Below are 20,232 nucleotides of genomic sequence, written 5' to 3' on the forward strand. Positions count from 1 at the left end.
AACTTGGAGGCAGGAGCAGATGCAGAGGACAGGGAGGAGTACTGCTTACTGTCTTGATTCAACTATCTAGTGTCTGGGATTCATTCAGGATATCTGAACTTCTCAAAAGGACTTGGGCCACTTCTCTGACTATACCCTCTGCAACACACATACACAACTTTTCTTCTAGGTTCCAACTGAAGAAGTTTGTCAAAATAATTGTGTAAAATAAAGTATAATGAAGGTATTTTACATAATGAAAACACACACTAAAAGAGATTTTAGTATCCATACTGATTTTAATTAAAGATAACAGCATCAAAGAAAACCATTATCAAACAACTCAGATTACTCCACAGAATATAAAAACTGCAAGCCCAAAGAATAAAATTTCATACAGTGATTCTTACATAGGAAATGCTCTAACCTCTGTGAGTTCTGAAAAGCATATTCACTGCGGTGTGTATAGGTAGCAGACAGCCAGGCAGAGATCTCTTAGAAAGCCTTCGATTAGAATGCGGCCACAAACATTGATGTGTGGCTAGGTACACAACTCTCACCTAATGCAATGGAACACTAGGGTAGTAAGCTGACCTTGTATACAGAGAGCGGGGCTGGGTATTGGCTGGGAGACAGAATTTGGCATGGACCTGGTAACTTTCAAAAAGCCTGGAGTATAAAAAAGACAGAGATACACACTTTATATATGCACTATGCACCATGTGCATTCACCGAGATGGGAACACAGGGTACACTTGGAGAGTCTGTGTGAAAAGGTGTTTCTCTTACATGTCTGCAAACATAAAGTGATTCAAAGTAATCTTTCGTAAAAGTCTAAATCCAACAATAAGATCATGAGATCCCGTGAAGTAGATATCTGATGAAGTTATTGGAAACAAAGTTAGTTATACTTACATTAGTAGATGTTATGCAATGACAATTTGGATTTAAAGCCTACTCAACAAAAAAGGGAATCATGCCTGGTACTGGAAATGTAGTCAACTACTCAGGGTTACATAAATCATAGTTCTCTGAGGAGAGTCTAAACTGCAACTTTACTGAATAGCATAATCTATTACTTCATTATTACTTCATTCTAAATATTTATCCTTTTCCACAGAGCTAGTTGATGCTATCTCCACTCATTAAGAAAAAATTTGTTTGCAACATAAATTAAGTTAAAGTAAAAGAGGCAATGAATTTTAAGCAGAGAAGGGGTCTATGAAGGAGGAAATGATGAAATTATAATATAAACTTTAGAAATAAAAATATTTTAAAAATTATAATGGAAACTAAACTTTAGTTTGTTTATTTTATAAGATAGGCATAGTTATAATACAAACTGCTTGGGATATAGCTCAGTAGGCAAGTATAAAACTCTGGAATCATTTTCTCACAGCAGAAATATCCCCTGTGATAGTGTATTCCTATGATCTCAAAAATCAGAGGGGGTGCACAATAATCTGAAGTCAAAGACAATCCTTCTCCTTATAGCAACATTAAGGTAAGCCTAGGATTTCTGCTGTGGTGATCCTCTACATATAATAAAAATATAACTCTAGAGATAATTGTACAATGAATATTACAAGAAGAGATTTCCACACACAGGAAACCAGACTTCACCTTCCCTCTGCACCTGCTGCACAGGCTGTCTTTTCAGTGTGTGCTCCACAGTACTCAAAAGACTTGGCATCTTTTTCAACCCTTAGCATCTAAGAAGGCATTGACACTGCACTCACCAGAATGCTTCCTTTGGATCATTTGTTTTGCCTCCTCTCTGCTTTCCTTCCTCTTGCCCAGTCATAAACAGTCCATAATCATGTATAATTACTGCAGTTTACAGTAAATTTGAAATGTTAAGAAAATATAAAAGTATTAAATTCAGTGTGCATGACAATTGCCTTGCAGTGCATTTCACAACCTGGATGTAAGCTGCTTCCTCCTTCCTTGTGATGAGCTGAAGCCCCAGATACTCTGAGTCTGAGAAAATTCAAGGTCTCCTATTGCTTCTATCAGAAAAATTTTGGAGGAATAAAAATCCAACACTAATGGTTAATAATATACACACAATATACTATTTCATATATAGATGAAGTTTTTAAGCAATAAACATGAGAAAATCATGGTATTCATGGAAAAATTGAAAGAATTATAGATCATCAAGTTTTTTGATGTAAGACAGTGTCACAATAGGTATCATGAATTTTTTCTTGCATAGCATACTTTTTGAAAAAGAAGACATAGATGTACACATGAGAATATTTGGATGTATTAGGAGAAGAAAAACAGATAAGAGATAACAGATAAGAAAGGATGATATAGAAGCACTCATGATTTCAAAGTATAGTAAATACACAATACTGGAAATGTCACAATTAAGCCTCAAACTATGCTTGATTAATGTATGCTAATGAAAGTGAAACATATATTATAATATTTTTCAGCTAAACTATGACAAATACATCCATAGGCATCAAACATGGCTCATAATAGAAACCCCATATGTACAAACTCATCACAGCTCTGCTCACTATGTATTAGTTGTAAAGCCTAGCATGCTATCAGCAACTGATGGATGGTGAAAGAAAATGTGATCAATATGCATGATCAAATTTTTATACCAAAAGCAGATTAAAATCTTTACAGTTCTACAAAAGTATTTAATTGGTTATCTACATATTAAGGAAAATAACCCAGCTTCTAAAAGACAATACTGCAGTATCATCACATGTATCAGACTAAGCAAGAACTAGAATATGGCATTTAAGTGGAGTCTATCAGGAATACCAACAAGGAAAATGGCAAGGAAAGGGAGATTTCAAAGGTTATGAAAGAAAATATGTGACCAAAGTAAGTTATACGTGTATGAAAGCATAAGAAATTCACTGATTTGTAAGGAAGATATATGACTATATGAGAAGAAAACTATAGCATCATAATTTATGAATTTGAATGCAAAATCCTCTAAAACATCCTAAGAAATTCCATATATTGTCCCTTCAAACATAATTCACAACAGTCAACAGAGTAATCCCAAAGTTGTAGAGATGATTAAACATGAATGTCAATAAATGTGATACAGTAACATACACAAAATAAAAGTTGATGCCACTTTATAATGATTACAATATACACAATTGAAAGAATTTAATAATACTCATAAATTAGAATAGAAGAAAATATAGCAACTTAAACTGAGGCAGGAAAATTTCCTCAGGGGATAAAATTGCTTCCTACGTAAGTGTAAGGTCCTGAATTTAGGTCCTGTGTAAAGATAGAGTGTAAATCTAGGTGGTGTGTATCTGTAGCCTGGGTGCTTCTATAGAAAATAGCAGGTGAAAAGCAAATACCCAGAAGCCCATGGGTCAGCTACAACATGTGACCCTACCTCAAAGAAGATAGAAAGTCCTCTGACCACAACATGTACTCTGTGGCACATTTTTGCCCACCCTCACGTGGACACAGACACACACATACACATACCATACACACTCAAACACATTAATAACTTAAAATAAAATGACAACAAGCTACAAAACAACAACATAATGAAAAGGCATAACTATATTTCTTCAATCTGGCACAACGTAATTGTCCTCCTTCAAACCAATTTACTGCAGATGGTCCTTGATACTAGTCAGAGCATCAGTCACAAAGGAAGTAAAAGTCATCCAAATTAGAAAACTGAAACAAATTTACCCCTTCAGATGACATGAATTTATAACCTGAAAACAAAGGTTCCATGAAATTAGAACCAATAAACACTAATAATGATGGTAAGATAGACCAGAGCTATATTTCTATAAATCAATATTAGCTGTATCTAGAAAGGAAAAATGAACAAACAACATGTCACCTAACCTCTCACTCTCAAACTGCTGGCCTCCTGTGTATTAACTATTACACACACACACACACACACACACACACACACACACACACACACACACACTTATGCATAAATATATGCATACAACCTACTCAGTTATTTCACTGTTGCATGTACATGTTTTCAGAGCTGAACAATTAGTATTGGAAATCTGAAAATATTTACCCTGCATAAATATCATTATGAGACTATAAACAAATATGCGGGTAACTCAGTCACAAGAAAAGAAAAATTAAAATTTTAAACACAGTAGATAAGAAATTTTTGTAATTGTGTATATTCATAGATATGCAAACAACTTCCATTTTTTGAATCATTATTGAAATGCAAATTAAATACACACAGGAATGTTCATTATACATGTGAGAATAGCGTTTCATAAACAGGAGATAACAAGTGTTGTTGACTATGCACAGATTGGACATTTTGTTAGTTTGTGTGTAGATGAGAATAGTCAGACTGGTATGCACTCTTCAACAAATAAAATGCAGCATCACCATAAATTCTCCCAATCAACTAGCAGGCTATGTATAAGAGACAGTAACATGAGTCAATGTAATGTCTATACCACCAAGTGCAACCACTGCAGGTTTGTTCTAAGGGGCAGAAATAAGAAATGCCCCTCATTCTGAAGTTGAGAATGCTTTGTGGGGTGTGGGAACTAATCAGTTAAAGAGAGGTATTGCTTATGAATATCATCAGAATAAGTTATAGATGTATAAAATGATCAAAGATACAATAAAATAATTAGGAAGGAAATCTTCAGAGTGTTTGTGGAAAAAGGAATGGACAAAGAAAGAATGGACACAGAGAATTTATAAAAATGCTGTTATGTGGCGTTGAGATGAGGAAAATGCTGTCCTGTGAGCAAAAAAAAAAATGTGTCACAAAATGATGGAACTGAACATGGTGAGTACTTCATCCACAGAATATTTTGATTGTTCAGTTCTATACCCACATTAATCACATCTTTTCCATTTTCCAAGACATGATGAAGAGACATACAAGGAATCCGGGAAACTGCTACCACCCATTTCCTAACAGCCTTCCCCAAGTCCCCACAGAGCTGCAGTCTGGGGCTCATCTGGCTGTAAGGCAAGTGGGTCAGGTCTGGGAGGAGATGAGGATTCTTGGTATTCACACATGCAATTGTTAAAAATGAATTAGGAGATTTTTTTCTCTTATTGTGCTCTGTGTTAGAACAAAGGTAAGAAGTTTCTCTAGATGAACAAAACAAAACTGGAGTTTTGATGATGAAATTTAAAGACTAAGTAGCTGAGTCCAGTAAAAGTACAAATGCACAGTTCTCAGGGAAAACAGAGGGATGTGAGACCGTTAGGGTGCACGAGTCACTGAGTGTAGTAGCCTCACCTCTCCATGGATCCTCTAATCCCAAACACTGTCCTAATTGGAATACCACTGAGGCTTTGCCCTTAATCTCATGAGGGAAAAACATCACTGATACTGTGGACCTTCCTAAACATTTGATCTCGGCAACCTCAGTGGAGTCATTTCTACTCCCAGTGGTGATTTAAGGCACTCAGTTCATGTTAGACAGTGGTATATATATTTTATATTATGGCAAACAGAACCCTGTTTTCACAGTTTCACAGAACATAAATGTACAGAGCATCCTGAGAAATCATTAGTTGGAGTGACAACTGAGTTCCAAGAAACCAGCACTCTATTATGTCTGCACCTGTTCCCACAATGTCCCTGGTTCCATGTGTGCTGTGCACCCCCTGTTGGTTCTTAGCACTCCAACAGGGAGGTTTGTTACTGGGTTCACACTGAAGATCGTTCACTGTGTCTTGCACAGTAATAAATGGCGATGTCTTTGGCTCTTAACCTGCTCATTTGCAGGTAGACGCTGCTTTTGGAATCATCTCTTGAGACGGTGAATCTGCCTTTCACAGACTCCGCATAGTATGTTGCACAATTATTAGCTTTGTTTCTAGTTTCAGCAACCCACTCCAGCCCCTTCCCTGGAGACTGGTGGAACCAATTCATGAAATAGCTACTGAAAGTAAATCCAGAGGCTGCACAAGAGAGTTTTAGGAAATTTCCAGGCTGTGCCAAGCCTCCCCCAAACTCCACCAGCTGCACCTCACACTGGACACCTGAAAACAGAGAATCCTTTCATCAGTTAACTGCCACACATGTCCACTGTCCCTCTCATTCATGTCCACTCACACACTGAGTATCTTTTTTTTTATCTATAAGTTACCTTTTAAAAGGGTAACAAGGAAAACCAAGCTCAACTTGGTTAGATGTTCTCAACTCCATGTTAGATGTTCTGGGCTCAGTAATGGTCACAGAATGAGAGGACCTGTGAATCCAGATCTGGGTGCCTCTGTCAGAGCTGTAGGGTCAGGGCTGGTTTTCATGAGCAGAGGTGAACCTTATTTGCAAGTCTTCCTGCTATATCATGAAGTCAGGGGTAGGAGCCTTAGAGGAGATGCAATAAAGGCCAAAGTCAATTTATAGCATCAAAGTATCACTTATTGTCCTTTTCATTGTCACTAATGGGACACAGCTCAGTTGATAAGAGTACTGTTTTTCATGCCGGAAGTGTTCATGTGTTCATCCTCAGCACTGAATGACAGGCAAGAGATGGGAGCAGGAGAATCACAGGTTTGAGTTCTGATTGGGCTACATGAGTTGTGTCTGAAAAAGGAAAAGAGAAGGAAGGAAGGAAGGAAGATAGGAAGGAAGGAAGGAAGGAAGGAAGGAAGGAAGGAAGGAAGGAAGGAAGGAAGGAAGGAAGGAAGGAAGGAAGGAAGGAAGGAAGGAAGTCAAAAGAAGGAATGAAGTGGGTGGTAATGCCTTAGCCATATGTGTGTTGTTAGGCCCAAGGGCCTCTTCCATCCTTGTCAAGGGGAGTGCTAACCTTCTCTCCTTTCTTTCTTTTTTTAGAAAGAGATACCTTGATAGAGACATTATGGGGTAAGGGAGAAACCTGGTCCTAGGGAAATTCCCAGGAACCCACAAGGATGACCCCAGACTAGACTACTAGCAATAATAATGAGGGGACCTGAACTGGCCTACCCTGGCAATCCGTGAATACCCTAACTATCATCATAGAGCCTTCATCCAGTAACTGATGGAAGCAGATGCAAAGATCTACAACCAAGCACCAGGCCAAGCTGTGGGAGACATTCTCTGCTTTCAACCCTCTCCATAAGCAAGACAGTTGTGTAGATTGGTCTGTTTAAGGGCTCCCCTGGCAGTGGGAATAGGATCTATCCCTGGTGCATGTGCGGGCTTTTTGGAGCCCATAGTCCCACCTTGCACAGCCTTGATGCAGGAGAGGGGTTTGGACCTGCTTCAACTGAATGTACCAGGCTTTGCTAATTCCCCATGGGAAGCCACACCTTTATTATTCTTTGTACATGTAAACTCCTCTGATGTCTTAGCAGAACTTATACAATAAATTAATAGAAAATTAAAAGAAGAAAAACTAAAATATGACAATTTAAGCAATGTTATATAAGGTTATGTCTATAGTGAATTCATACCTAAAACTAAATTACAAAATGTGGATGAAGCGGTAATAGCTCAGTACAGCAGGCAAAAAGAATAAAAAGTGATTCTCAAAAAATAAAAGAACTATAATAGAGATATAACTACTATCTGAGTTTGTTCTTTAGTCAATAATTAAAACACACTGAAGACCTGTGTTTACCATTTAGAACCTCCAGGACTGACCTACCCCATCCAACATGCAGGCCTTCGCCTGCCCATCCCAAAGGAACTCCCAGCTCTTCTGTGACTTCCCTAAGACACCAGATAGGCTCATTTCTTTCCCTGCCCCATTCTTCTGCTCTCCAGATCCTCAAGGAGTTGTCTTTCTCTCCCCAGGAGCTAGGTCTGCTCTTACAGAAAAGTACCACATGGCCCTTTAGAGACTTCCCCCTCCCTGCTCCACTAGGAAGTGCAGCCCCTTCTTCCCTACAGCCTGCTCTCTTCCTGTGACATCCCTCCCCTTCACATCGTATTGTCTTTGCTCTTTCCCACATCGTAAGTGGCCGTGCTTCTCTCCAATGCTGAGTAGACATTGCTATTTCTTACACAATAGGTCTCCCCCTTTTCAAGATTCTTGCAACCAAGTGTTACCAGACGGCCTGGCATTAGAGAATCTTCCATCTCCATTCCTCCTTTAGCAGAACAGTAGTATTTGGTTCTCCCATAGTCTACCTAGTCTCGGGTTCCTTTTTTTATTTTGTTTTTTTTTCCTTTTATTTTACTTTACAATACCATTCAGTTCTACATATCAGCCACGGATTCCCTTTTTCTCTCCCCTCCTGTCCCCCTCCCCTTCCCCCCAAGCCCACTCCCCATTCCCACCTCCTCCAGGGCAAAGCCTCCCCCGAGGACTGAGATCGACCTGGTAGACTCAGTCCAGGCAGGTCCAGTCCCCTCTTCCCAGGTTAAGCCAAGCGTCCCTGCAAAAGTCCCAGGTTTCAAACAGCCAACTCATGCAATGAGCACAGGACCTGGTACCACTGCCTAAATGCCTTCCAAACAGATCAAGCCAATCAACTGTCTCACCTATTCAGAGGGCCTGCTCCAGTTGGGGGCACCTCAGCCTTTGGTTCATAGTTCATGTGTTTCCATTTGTTTGGCTATTTGTCCCTATGCTTTATCCAACCTTGGTTTCAACAATTCTCACTCATATAAACCCTCCCCTTTCTCAATAATTAGACTCCAGGAGCTCCACCAGGGGCCTAGCCGTGGATCTCTGCATCCAGATTCCTCAGTCCTTGGATGGGGTTTCTGGCACAACTATTAGGGTGTTTGGCCATCCCATCACCAGAGTAGGTCAGTTCCGGCTGTCTCTCGACCATTGCCAGCAGTCTATTGTGGGGGTATCTTTATGGATTTCTGTGGGCCTCTTTAGCACTTTGTTTCTTCCTTTTCTCATGTGGTCTTCAGGTTCTTGGGCAACTGAGCTCTGCTGGGAATGGATCCAATCTTAGGTGGTCAGTCAGAATTACAACCAGATATTGGTTGGTTGCTCTGACAAAAGATACTGTGCATGCTACCAAAGGAGAAATGTAAACAGCTACCCAACTACAACCCCTTTGACCTACAATGATGACCTGCCTGAAAGACACAAATATATTTTCTAAGTGTGTTAGAAAACTTATCCTTATACGCTCATATAAAAGCTTCCACTCCCTCCTCAAAGAAGCTTTTTTTTAAAGATTTATTTATTTATTTATTTATTTATTTATTTATTTATTTATTTATTAATTATACAGTGTTCTGTCTGCACACACCCCTGCAGGCCAGAAGAGGGCACCAGATCTCACTACAGATGGTTGTGAGCCACCATGTGGTTGCTGGGAATTGAACTCAGGACCTTTGGAAGAATAAGCAGTGCTCTTAACCTCTGAGCCATCTCTCCAGCCCCCAGAAGCTTTTGTTTTTTAATTGCAGATGGAGACTATTACAGAGATCCAGATCAGATGAACATGCAGAGAACAAGTGACCCTGGGATGCCCAAATACTGTTGCTACATCTTCAATGCAAACCCTTCACCTAAGGCTCAGTGAAAATCCTGGAAGAGGGGACAGGAAGATTGTAAGATCTACAGAACTAGGATGTCACTGTGAGAAGGTATCTTATAAACAGGACAGAGATGCTGTAACCATGAAATCTTGACAATACTGTTGCTTAAACTAGATGTCCAGAGTGTAGGGGTAACTTCTCAGTTACCCACCCTTAAATAAAGAGCTTTAGGTAATCAATGACTGCTGAGAGAGGGAGAACCTGCTTTCTCCAAGAACAAGCTCCCTAATAGGTTATTCAATCCCAATGGTCAGCTCTAAACACATGTACATATACATGACATTAACTGGGCTCAAATGTTACACATACAGAGAAAAACATACACACATGTAAAAGTATTAGTTAAATGTGAAGAAGTAATGAACTTTAGATGGAGTGAGGGATGGATACAAGTGTGGATATTGATGGGTACAGTACTCAGGTAAAAAAAATTCAGAAAAAAAGCCATTTTAATTAAATTTTTTAGAAATCAGCAAGGTAATCTCAGCGCAGAGCCGATGCTATGGTGAGTGGCCTGGGTGCAGTGTTCATCACTGAATGAGAAGACTTGGGAATCCAGTGCTGGGCTCCTCTGCAGGAGCTGCAGGCTCAGGGATGGGCTGGTTTTCAAGAGCACAGGGAGGCCTTGTATGCATTCCCTGCTGTTCTATTATGAACTCTGCATTGGGTGGATTAGACATGTGAATGCCTAGAGTAGATGAAGGAGACAAAACTAAGTAATAGCAAAAAAAATTAAAGAATTATCGACTATGCATTTGTGATATAATTCAAAGTCCCACCTTATCATGTTTTTTAACATAGTCACCCCATACCTTATGTGCTCCACAGAGAACATCATAATCCAATGTTGATAATTTTAGACAGAGTAACAAAGCTTATGAATGTTGAATCCAGATATTAAACTGAAGAAATTGGTTTCATAGATGAAGCTTGGTGCTGATTCAATTGTTGATTGAAAACAACAGGTGTGTGATTCCCAGTGTTGAAAAATAAAGCTGCACAAATTCTACAGACTGTATTTCTGTGTAAATAATGTTTTAAATTTTTGAACTTTTGTGTTTGTATTTATAGTTTATCTGCTGTGGGCTGTGTTTCATGTAGCCCTCCTGTAATACAGGAACCATGCCTTGCATACCCAAAGACAGACAGAAATCTAGACACTGCATTCTAGGGCCCCGCTTTCATGTCCTCCCATGCCTCCATTCCTGCCTCTTCCCCAGGACACGTCACTCTATACTGATTTGGGGTGAGACTCAGAATGAAGAGCCATGAAAACTGCCTCCCATGAGAAAAGATGATTAGGTCTGAGTTTTTAATCGAGCAATTCTTTCTTTAATGAGATAAACTGTCTTCAGGGTGAGTTGAGAAGGCCTTCAAATTGTATCATTTCTGTTTCTTCAGGATTCCCAGGAGAGTGGCATATATTTGAGGAACTAACTAACTAACTAACTCTGTCAGATCTTGTATCTTTTAAGGAAAGGGTTCTAGCTGACATAGGATAAGGTCTCCTGGAAGTGGAGATGAGGCTGAACAGGGAGGAGTTTTGTTTTCTGACTCCACAATAATTTCATTTCCCAACAGTGTATCCTGTTTTCTGAGTCTTGGAAACTCTAGTGCCAGTAAGTATCAGCTTGTAGTAGAACAGTCAGAGACAGCTCAGGTGAAGACAGTCCATGTGATGAGTTTAGCAGGCCAGGTCCAAATGCCTTGACAGTCACCACACTGAAAACTAATCAAGGACCCATGGGTGACAGACAGGAATCCTGACTTTGGGAAGCTGAAATAGAAAAAAAAAACACATTTGTCTCTATCCTAGTTGCTCAGCCCCCTATGAGCAGAGACCTGTGCACTTCCCTCTACCAAGAATGCATTTCACCATCGTGAGAATGGAATATTTGAGTTTTGAGACCTCTATATTTACAAACAAAGATTCCAGAGCTCAGGTTCTCCTGAGTCCTCCATGAGGTCTGCTAGAAATGTCTTCATAAACTCACACAGAGTGTAAATCTGTGATTCAATATCATTTACTCTATGATACATAAAATACACTATTTAATATGAAATAATGCTACTGATATTCAGATTTTACCAAATGAAAATTTGAAATGGATATTTTTATACCAAAAATAATGTTATTGCTTAAAACAAACAAGAAAATGAAATTTATGTTCTTCCTTGAATCCCCAGTACAAAGTACTTCAAAATATATTTTTAGGGAGTACTGTGATTTACATAGCACCCCTGAATGATAACTATGCAGTATTAGCTCTCATAGGCTTGAACTCAGAGTGAAAGGAATCTTTTGCTTCTTCTGAGAAGAAAGTATAGTAGAATCTGTGATTTGAAAGAAAATTTTCCACAGCATATCTCAGTTTCAGGGATTCACTTTTTGATCTTTCAGACATTCAGAACTCTTTCTGGAGATCTCTCCCACATGCAGTATGAGGTGCTGGATACTTTAAAATGACTCACCCCACAGATATCAGACATGTCCTTGAATCAAGGTATTACACTCACTTGACAGATGCCTCCCCAGTTCATTGGAGAGTCCCATTCAATGCAGAAGCCTGAAGTAGAAGATTCTCCTGCCTCCTAATAAATCCCTGCTTTCCAGTAGGAGGAAGACAGAAGGATGTTTTATGAAATCACTGGTATTTGAAATAGTGTTCAAAACTCAATATAGGTTTGCATAAACTTTAACATAGAATTTCCCTATTGGTTTCATGCCTGACACAATGTATTCCCCACATGGTTGCATGCATAGTAAGCACATGACATTGATATTTGTCATGGGGGAATGCCTGCTAGAGGAGCATGAAATGTTATTTTTCTGAGATAACAAGTATTCTTATTGAATCAAAACCTTGAGATTACCAAATATTCACATTTTCCATGCTGGATGTTATTCACATATTTATCCAAAATCCCATGATCTATAGAATTGTCACTGCCAGCTACCCAGTGGAATGTGAGAGAAGATGCTGTATCAGTGTAGGTCCACCTTCTATAAAGACTTTAGAGTGCAGGACAGAGGACTGAGACTGGGAAGGCAGCAAATATACTAGGGAATACTGCATAATGCATAATTTCAGAACGACTGACAATTCACATGTACATATGTTGTGTCAATAAATGAGTTCTATGAAAAATGTTTTAATTGTACTTTTAATCAGCTTATAGGAATTATACTTTTGTGGTAATACATTATGATAAAAACATCTCTTACACTCTAAGAGACTGAAACTTTTCTGGACCACACAGCCAGAATGAACAATACACTTTGAAATTCTTCAGAGTGAAATCATTATTATACACTCATACTGGTTGTTTAAGCTGCCTTTAACAGAATATTGTAACACCCAACACTAATTGTCTAGGATTTCCCTTGTATTCAACTTTTACAAAATGAGATAATGCATACTTCTAACCTTATTTTGTGTGCTCTTCCATCCCTCTGACTGAAGAGTAATTCGTGTGTGTTTCTATGTGTATTATGATAACCATTTGCTGAAACACAAAATATAGGTTTCAATAAATTTCATAAGTATCGAGAATAGTTGAAAATACCATGCAGATATTGTTTGAATAAAAAAGATGTTCATAGTACTGTTTATTATTTGAGTAAGCTGAAAAATTTATTAATCCCTAGTAAAACTCTGTTAAGGATTTCTGTCTAATATCACTAATTATTTCCCAGTGTGATGCATTCTGTGCTGTTCAATAAGTACAGAGCAAAGATCTTTGTTAGGAGCAGAGAGAGGGAGGGAGGGAGGGAGGGAGGGAGGGAGGGAGAGAGAGAGAGAGAAAGAGAGAGAGACAGAGAGACAGAGAGAGAGACAGAGAGAGACAGAGACAGAGAGAGAGACAGAGAGAAAGAGAGAGAAAGAGAGAGATGGACAAAGAGAGACACAGACACAGACACAGGGAGACAGAGAAAGAGATGTGCAGAGGAAGAGATGGAGACAGAGACAGAGAATCAGATCCTACAACAGAAGGGAAATCAGAAGGCAACACAGGAAGAGTCAAGTAGCAGATTTAAGTCCAAGCTTGCTCTTGGTTAAAGGATGCAAGGGTAAGTGCTTTGATTTCTTTCCGTAATGTGATGTGGAAACAGTATTGATGAATCTGAGTTTATTATTAATGTGCTCGACCCAACTACCAAACTTCATAAATGAAATGGAGCAAAAGCATAATTAAGATAAACTCATCAACTATTGACTGTTACTAAGAAACATCTATGGGGTCACAGCCATGAGACTCATTCACAATATTGAGGAAAAAATAATGATAAGTTGTGCTGCTCTATGGGACCAATTACATTAAAATATTTAATCCCGTGGAATCAGCTTAGGCTAGCAATACATTTTCACAGAAGGAAAAGGAATCCCGAAAAAAAATAATGTCGTCCTACTAAACTCCTTGCATCTTCTCTGAATACTTCCCTTCTTTATGTTAACATATTAATTATCATTACCCACAAAGGATCTTAAAAACTTTCTCAGGCAGGACAATTACAGACTGTATTTCCAGTAACTAAAGAAGTATGAAGAATCCTGTCCAGAACCCTCCCCCAAATTAACCATAAAGAAAGATCTCAAAAATGATGTTACAGAAAATGTGGCTGAAGGTCTTTTCCCTACAGGAATAATAAATGTTATGGCAAATATGTATGAAATAATACCTTAGCCTGACAAGCCCTTAAGAAAAAATTCTCACCAGCCCTCAGTTTAGTCTGTGGCTTCAGTAATGGATGGACGAATGCCTGTGCACTGCTGCTCATAACCAAAGGCAGGGACCACTATAAATATGACTTATCATCAAGTTATCAGAAAATGAAACTTCCAAACAGTGGCCCAGCAGTTTGCCAGCCCTCAAATAGATCACAGTCAAAGCAGCCAAGCTGCTAAAAGGATTTGGAACAAAGTTCCTCATATTAACACTCGCACAGGCATCTATAGACAGAAATCTGCAGAGCCCTTAAGGACTTTGTCCATTCTCTGCAACAAGCTTAGAACAGCTGGCAGATAATATAGAAACTGCTTCTACCTTTTCTCTTCCATCTGCTTATTAAAATGCAATTTTTAACTGTAAAAAGTTTCATTCTTAAGTTGTTAATTCTCATATTATTGCTGATTTGATAAAAGCATGCCAAAATTAAGGCACAGAGGAACATAAGGCTCAGATTGTGGATGGGCCCTGTGGCCTCCTATGCATTTTATTTATTTATTTATAAATAAATAAATAATTTTATTTTATAATTAATTTAATTTTACATATCAGCCTCTGATTCCCCTGTCCTCCCTCCTCCCACCCCCAACCTTTCCCCCAACGACCCCCCATTCCCACCTCCTCCATGGCAAGGTCTCCCTTGGGGAGTCAGCCCAGCCTGGTAGATTCAGTTGAGGCAGGTTCGGTCCCCTCCTCCCTGCACCAAGACTGAGCAAATGGTTACTTTGAAAAATAATATAAACACAAACTTGTTAATCACCCTCAGTACAGTAAATCTCCCTCTAAAATAATATAAACTAAAACTGTCTTATCATTCTCAGTATAGTAAATGTTCCTCTAAAATACCTACAAAATGTAAAATGCATTTTCACTGGTCCAGTCTATGTCAAAATAGAAGTGGTGACAAAGAGAATGGGATTTCGGGAAACAGGGGAATGAGCACCCAGGGCTGCTGATGACAAGATCAGGTCTCTACATTCCCAGCTTGGAATCCACTGCTTTTCCCCCAGTGCTATCTGAGCAGGAGCCCAGCTTGTTGCCAAAGTAGCAGACTCCACAGCCTGGGGACTCCACCTGACACTCAGCTCCATCCCTAATCCTAAAACAAAAAGAGATTTGATTACTTCTACCAAAAGCAATTCATGGTCAGATGTATCAAAACTAAAAAGACATTAAATGATGTTTCATAGAAGAGGTTAAATCATCTACACCAAAATCTATGGGGACTCTTTCCAACAAACTGCCTGTGCTTGTTTTAGGGAAACCAAGTTGGACTTTAAAAGGGGCTTTGTTTGTGCACATGCTATTGATATGTCTTTCACTGGCCTGATTCAGATTGTAGCTTATTCCCAGCTACTCCATCAAAAGTTCCAGTGCCCTAGATTTAAGAGGTATTTATATCATAATGCATTGCTACAGCTTGTCGTATTTTAGTTTCTTAAAAAAGAATCATGTCAGCCGGGCGTTGGTGGCGCACGCCTTTAATTCCAGCACTCAGGAGGCAGAGCCAGGTGGATCTCTGTGAGTTCGAGGCCAGCCTGGACTACCAAGTGAGTCCCAGGAAAGGTGCAAAGCTACACAGAGAAACCCTGTCTCGAAAAACCAAAAAAAAAAAAAAAAAAAAAAAAAGAATCATGTCAATGGAGGTGGTCACTGGTAAATAGCTGGTCAAGGCATGATGCACTCTAAGGGCATCCTGAATCAACATCACTTTATTCCCAGGGGTCCTTTTGAAAAGTTGAAAAACACCCAATAATGCTGTGAAATGACAGACAAAGGGACACTCTGAACGATTATTTCTGAGCAAGTCTCCAGGCTGATCTTCTCTGTCATCTCAGTCCCATGGCAGCTTCTTGCTCCTCCAGGGTTTCTGACACACTCAGGATGTGGGTTGCAACACTGTGTCTCTTGCACAATAATAGACAGCAGAGTCCTCAGATGTCAGGCTTCTGAGCTCCATGTAGGCTGTGCTGGAGGATGTGTCTGCAGTCAGTATGGCCTTGTCCTTGAACTTCTGATTGTAGTCAGTATCACCATCTCCAGGATAAATCCATCCAATCCACTCCAGGCCCTGACCAGGACTCTGCTTCACCCAGTGCATAACATAGCTAGTGAAAGTGTAGCCTGAAGCCTTGCAGGACAACTTCACTGAGGAACCAGGTTTCACCAGCCCAGGACCAGACTGCTGCAGCTGGACCTGGCAGTGGACGCCTGTGGAGAGAAAGGCAGAGTGGATGTCATTGTCACCTCAGTCCCTGTCCCTTCTTCAGTTTTGTGACTGGAAAGCCCCTTACCTGTAGTTACTGACAGGAGGAAGAGGATGATCCAGCTGCATCCCATGGTGAGGACCTGTGTGCTCAGTGACTGTGGAGAGGACTGATCATATGTTGTTCTGAGGTGTGACTTCCTAGTATTTACTACCACAGACTCAAGTAATTTGCATATTCATGACCAAGGCACTTCTTAGATAAGGACCTAATCCTGCTGGAGAAGAAAGAGGTAGAGAACACCTGGGTCAGGCAGCAGGATGCCAAGGGCCAAGTCCTAATCCTCTCTGAGGAAATGTATAGCATCCTCCTTCTGTGATCCCTGTGCAGATCCTGAGGATGTAACATCAGGACAAAAGTTCTCAATAGATTTCAGGCCTGAGAAAGTTGCTTCACTTTGTGAAAAGGCTTTCAGATTAGTGACTGTGATGATGATGATAGTGATGAGAAATTTAAAACCTGTTAAGTTATGAGAATTTACAGCCTCCTTTCAGAGATATATGCAATTGATATTTGTCATTCCACCAGATTATATACCAAAAAAACTCATCCAAATGTCCAAAAGTAAACATATTTCATAAATATTTACACAACATCACAATAAGTAAATTATGGAAATAAACTATGTATCTGTCAACACAGGATTTCATCAAGAAGACATGTTTATATAAACAACACAACTGAAGTCTTCCGACTGCAAGGAATATGGAAACTATCAGTTATAGAAAATGGGATGCAACTAGAGATAAATATATTCATCAAGAGCATCTTAGAAGCACAGACATTAAATGAGATTCTCATTTGTAGTTCTTAGATATTTCATACTTACATACAAGTAGGAATACAAATACATGATGAAGAATAAGTGAAATTGTCTAGTATAATAAAAATAAAATAGGAAAGGAAAGAAAATGAAGGGTAGATATTATAGAGAAATATATGCAGTGTACAAAAGACATGTGTATGAAAATTTTAAACATAAGTAAAATTGTTATTTTTACATTTAATAATTTGTATTCTTTGAAATTTTAACCCATGTATAAAATTATAGTATGATCATATCTACAACAATTGTGCCCAAATTGTCCTCTTGGGACCTTCTAATAAGTCTCTCTCCCAACTTCCTGACCACTTTTGTTTCATTAACTAATAACACAATGAACCAATCAGTGCTATCTATATACACATAGGTATTTTCCTTATCCATCATAAATGCCAATAGATATTCACCTTGGTGTGGGTCCTAGGAGTTTCTCTCCATCCATGTTATAATTTTAAAAATTGTTATACTATCTTTAGTGGTGAGAACAGGGCAGGAGAGAACAGAGGAAAGATCTTGGAGTCCCCTGAGTCTCCTTCATCTCTACTGGGGATTCATGGCTCCATTGTGCCACTTGCTGGTTCTGAGCTCCCCTGCAGGTTGGTTTATCATGACTTACACTGAAGATGCAAGGTCTATTTTTAATTATTTTTTGAAATTCCTTTTATGAACCAAGAAGACATCCCTTCTCATTCTGCCTTCCTCGCACCCTCTTTCTCCCCTGGACCCACCCCTCATCCCTTCTTCCAACAGGGTAAGGTTTCCCATGGGGGACAGCAAAGCCTGGTACATTCAGCTGAGGCAGAACCGAGCCCCTCTCTGTTTTAACCGGGGTGAGCAAGGGGTCAGACCATAGGGAATGGGATCCAGAAAGACAGCTCATGCACCAAGGATAGATCCTGATCACACTGCCAGGGCCCCTCAAACAGACCCAGCTACACAACTGTCTCCCATATGCAGAGGGTCGAGTCTGGTCCCAAGCAGGTTCCATAGCTGTCAGCCTAAAGTTCATGAGTTCCTTTGACTTGGTTCAGTTTTCCCTGTAGATTTCCACATCATGATCTTGACACCCCCCCCTGCTCATATAACCCTGCTTCCCTTTATTCAACTGGACTTCCAGTTCTCAGACTGGTGCTTGATTGTGGATCTCTGCATCTGCTTCCATCAGTTACTGGATGAAGGCTCTATGATGACTATTAGGGTATTTACCAATGTGATTACCAGGGTAGGCCAGTTCAGGAACCCTCACCACTATTACTGGTAATCTAATACTATTACTGGTAATCTAATCTGGGGTCATCCTTGTTGGTCTCTGGGAATTTCCCTAACACTGGGTTTCTCCTTTAGTCCATAATATCTTCTTCTATCAATATATCTCTTTCATTGTTCTCCCACTCCATCCCTCCACCATATTGACCATCCCTTTCCCTCATGTTCTCATCCCCCATCCCCTACCCTCTAGTGCCCTCACCTCATCCACAGTTTACTCATCGGGATATCCTCAGTTTCCTCTTCCCAAGGTGATCCATGTACCCCTTTTATGGTCCTACTTTTTCCAATCTTCTTTGGAGCTGTGAGTTGTAGTATGATTATCCTGAGAAAGGAATAAGAGACACATCACCCTTTACAAATAGCCACAAATAATATAAAATACCTTGGAGTAACTCTAACAAGTGAAAGACCTGCATGATAAACAATTTAAGTCCTTGAAGAAAGAAATTGAAGAAGATATCAGATAATGGAAAGATCTCCCATGCTCATGGATAGGTGGAAACAACATAATAAAAATGGCGATCTTACCAAAAGCAATCTACAGATTCAATGCAAGTCCATCAAAATCCCAACACAATTCTTCACATACATCAAAAGAACAATACTCAACTTCATATGGAAAAGCAGAAAATTTAGGATATCTAAAAAATCTTGTATAATAAAAGAATGTCTGGAGGCATCACCATCCCTGAGTTCAAGCTCCACTATAGAGCCATAGTAAAAACAACAGCTTGATATTGGCATAAAAACCAATATGTGGACCAAAGGAATCAAATTGAAGACCTTAACGTTAATCCACACACCTGGAAACACCTGATAATTTACAAAGAAGCCACAACTGTACAATGAAAAAAAAGAAGAAGAAAAGAAAGCATCTTCAACAAATGGTGCTGGCATAACTGAATGTCAACATGTAGAAGACTGCAAATAGATAAATATCTATCACTATGTACAAAACTCAAATCCAAGTGGATAAAAGACCACAACATAAATCCTGCTACACTGAACCTGATAGAAGAGAAAGTGGGATTTAGCCTAGAAAGCATTGGCACAGGAAACCACTTCCTAAATATAGTACCAGTAGCACAGACACTGAGAGCAACAACTAATAAATGGGACCTCCTGTAACTGAGAAGCTTCTGTAAGGCAAAGGCCACAATAAATGAGATAAAATGAAAGCTTACAGAATGGGAAAAGATCTTCACTAAGCCCACATCTGACAGAGGACTCATCTCCAAAATATATAAGAACTCAAGAAAATAGAAAGCAAAATACCAAACAATCCAATTATAAATGAACTACAGATCTAAACAGAATTCCCAACAGAAGAATCCCAAATGGCCAAAAGACATTTCAGGAATTGCTCAACATCCTTATTCATCAGGGAAATGTAAACCAAAACAATTCTGAGATTCAATCTTACACCTGTCAGAATGGATAAGATCAAAAACACTGATGATAACTTATGTTGGAGAGGATGTGGAGCAAGGGGAACACTCCTCCATTGTTGGAGGGAGTGCACACTTGTATAGCACTGGCTTTCTTGAGCAGTAACACATCCCAATAGCTTCAGTGTTCAAAGAGCTTAACTTCGGAGAGAAATGATTGCTGTTAATCTGGAGATGCTGACTGGATACATCAGAGTTTGATTTTAAGATATTTCCATACTATCATCAATGCCCCTCTCAATACCAGCCTTCTCC

The 20,232-nt window shown here is 39.4% G+C and overlaps 1 pseudogene; it reads right to left on the reverse strand.

Annotated features, from left to right (window-relative positions):
- Positions 1 to 6,672: 6,672 nt before the first annotated feature.
- On the reverse strand, positions 6,673 to 6,780 carry LOC121822621 (U6atac minor spliceosomal RNA; annotated as a pseudogene).
- Between the last annotated feature and the right edge of the window lie 13,452 nt (positions 6,781 to 20,232).

The sequence above is a fragment of the Peromyscus maniculatus genome, chromosome 14 (assembly GCF_049852395.1).
Source record: "Peromyscus maniculatus bairdii isolate BWxNUB_F1_BW_parent chromosome 14, HU_Pman_BW_mat_3.1, whole genome shotgun sequence".
NCBI lineage: Eukaryota > Metazoa > Chordata > Mammalia > Rodentia > Cricetidae > Peromyscus > Peromyscus maniculatus.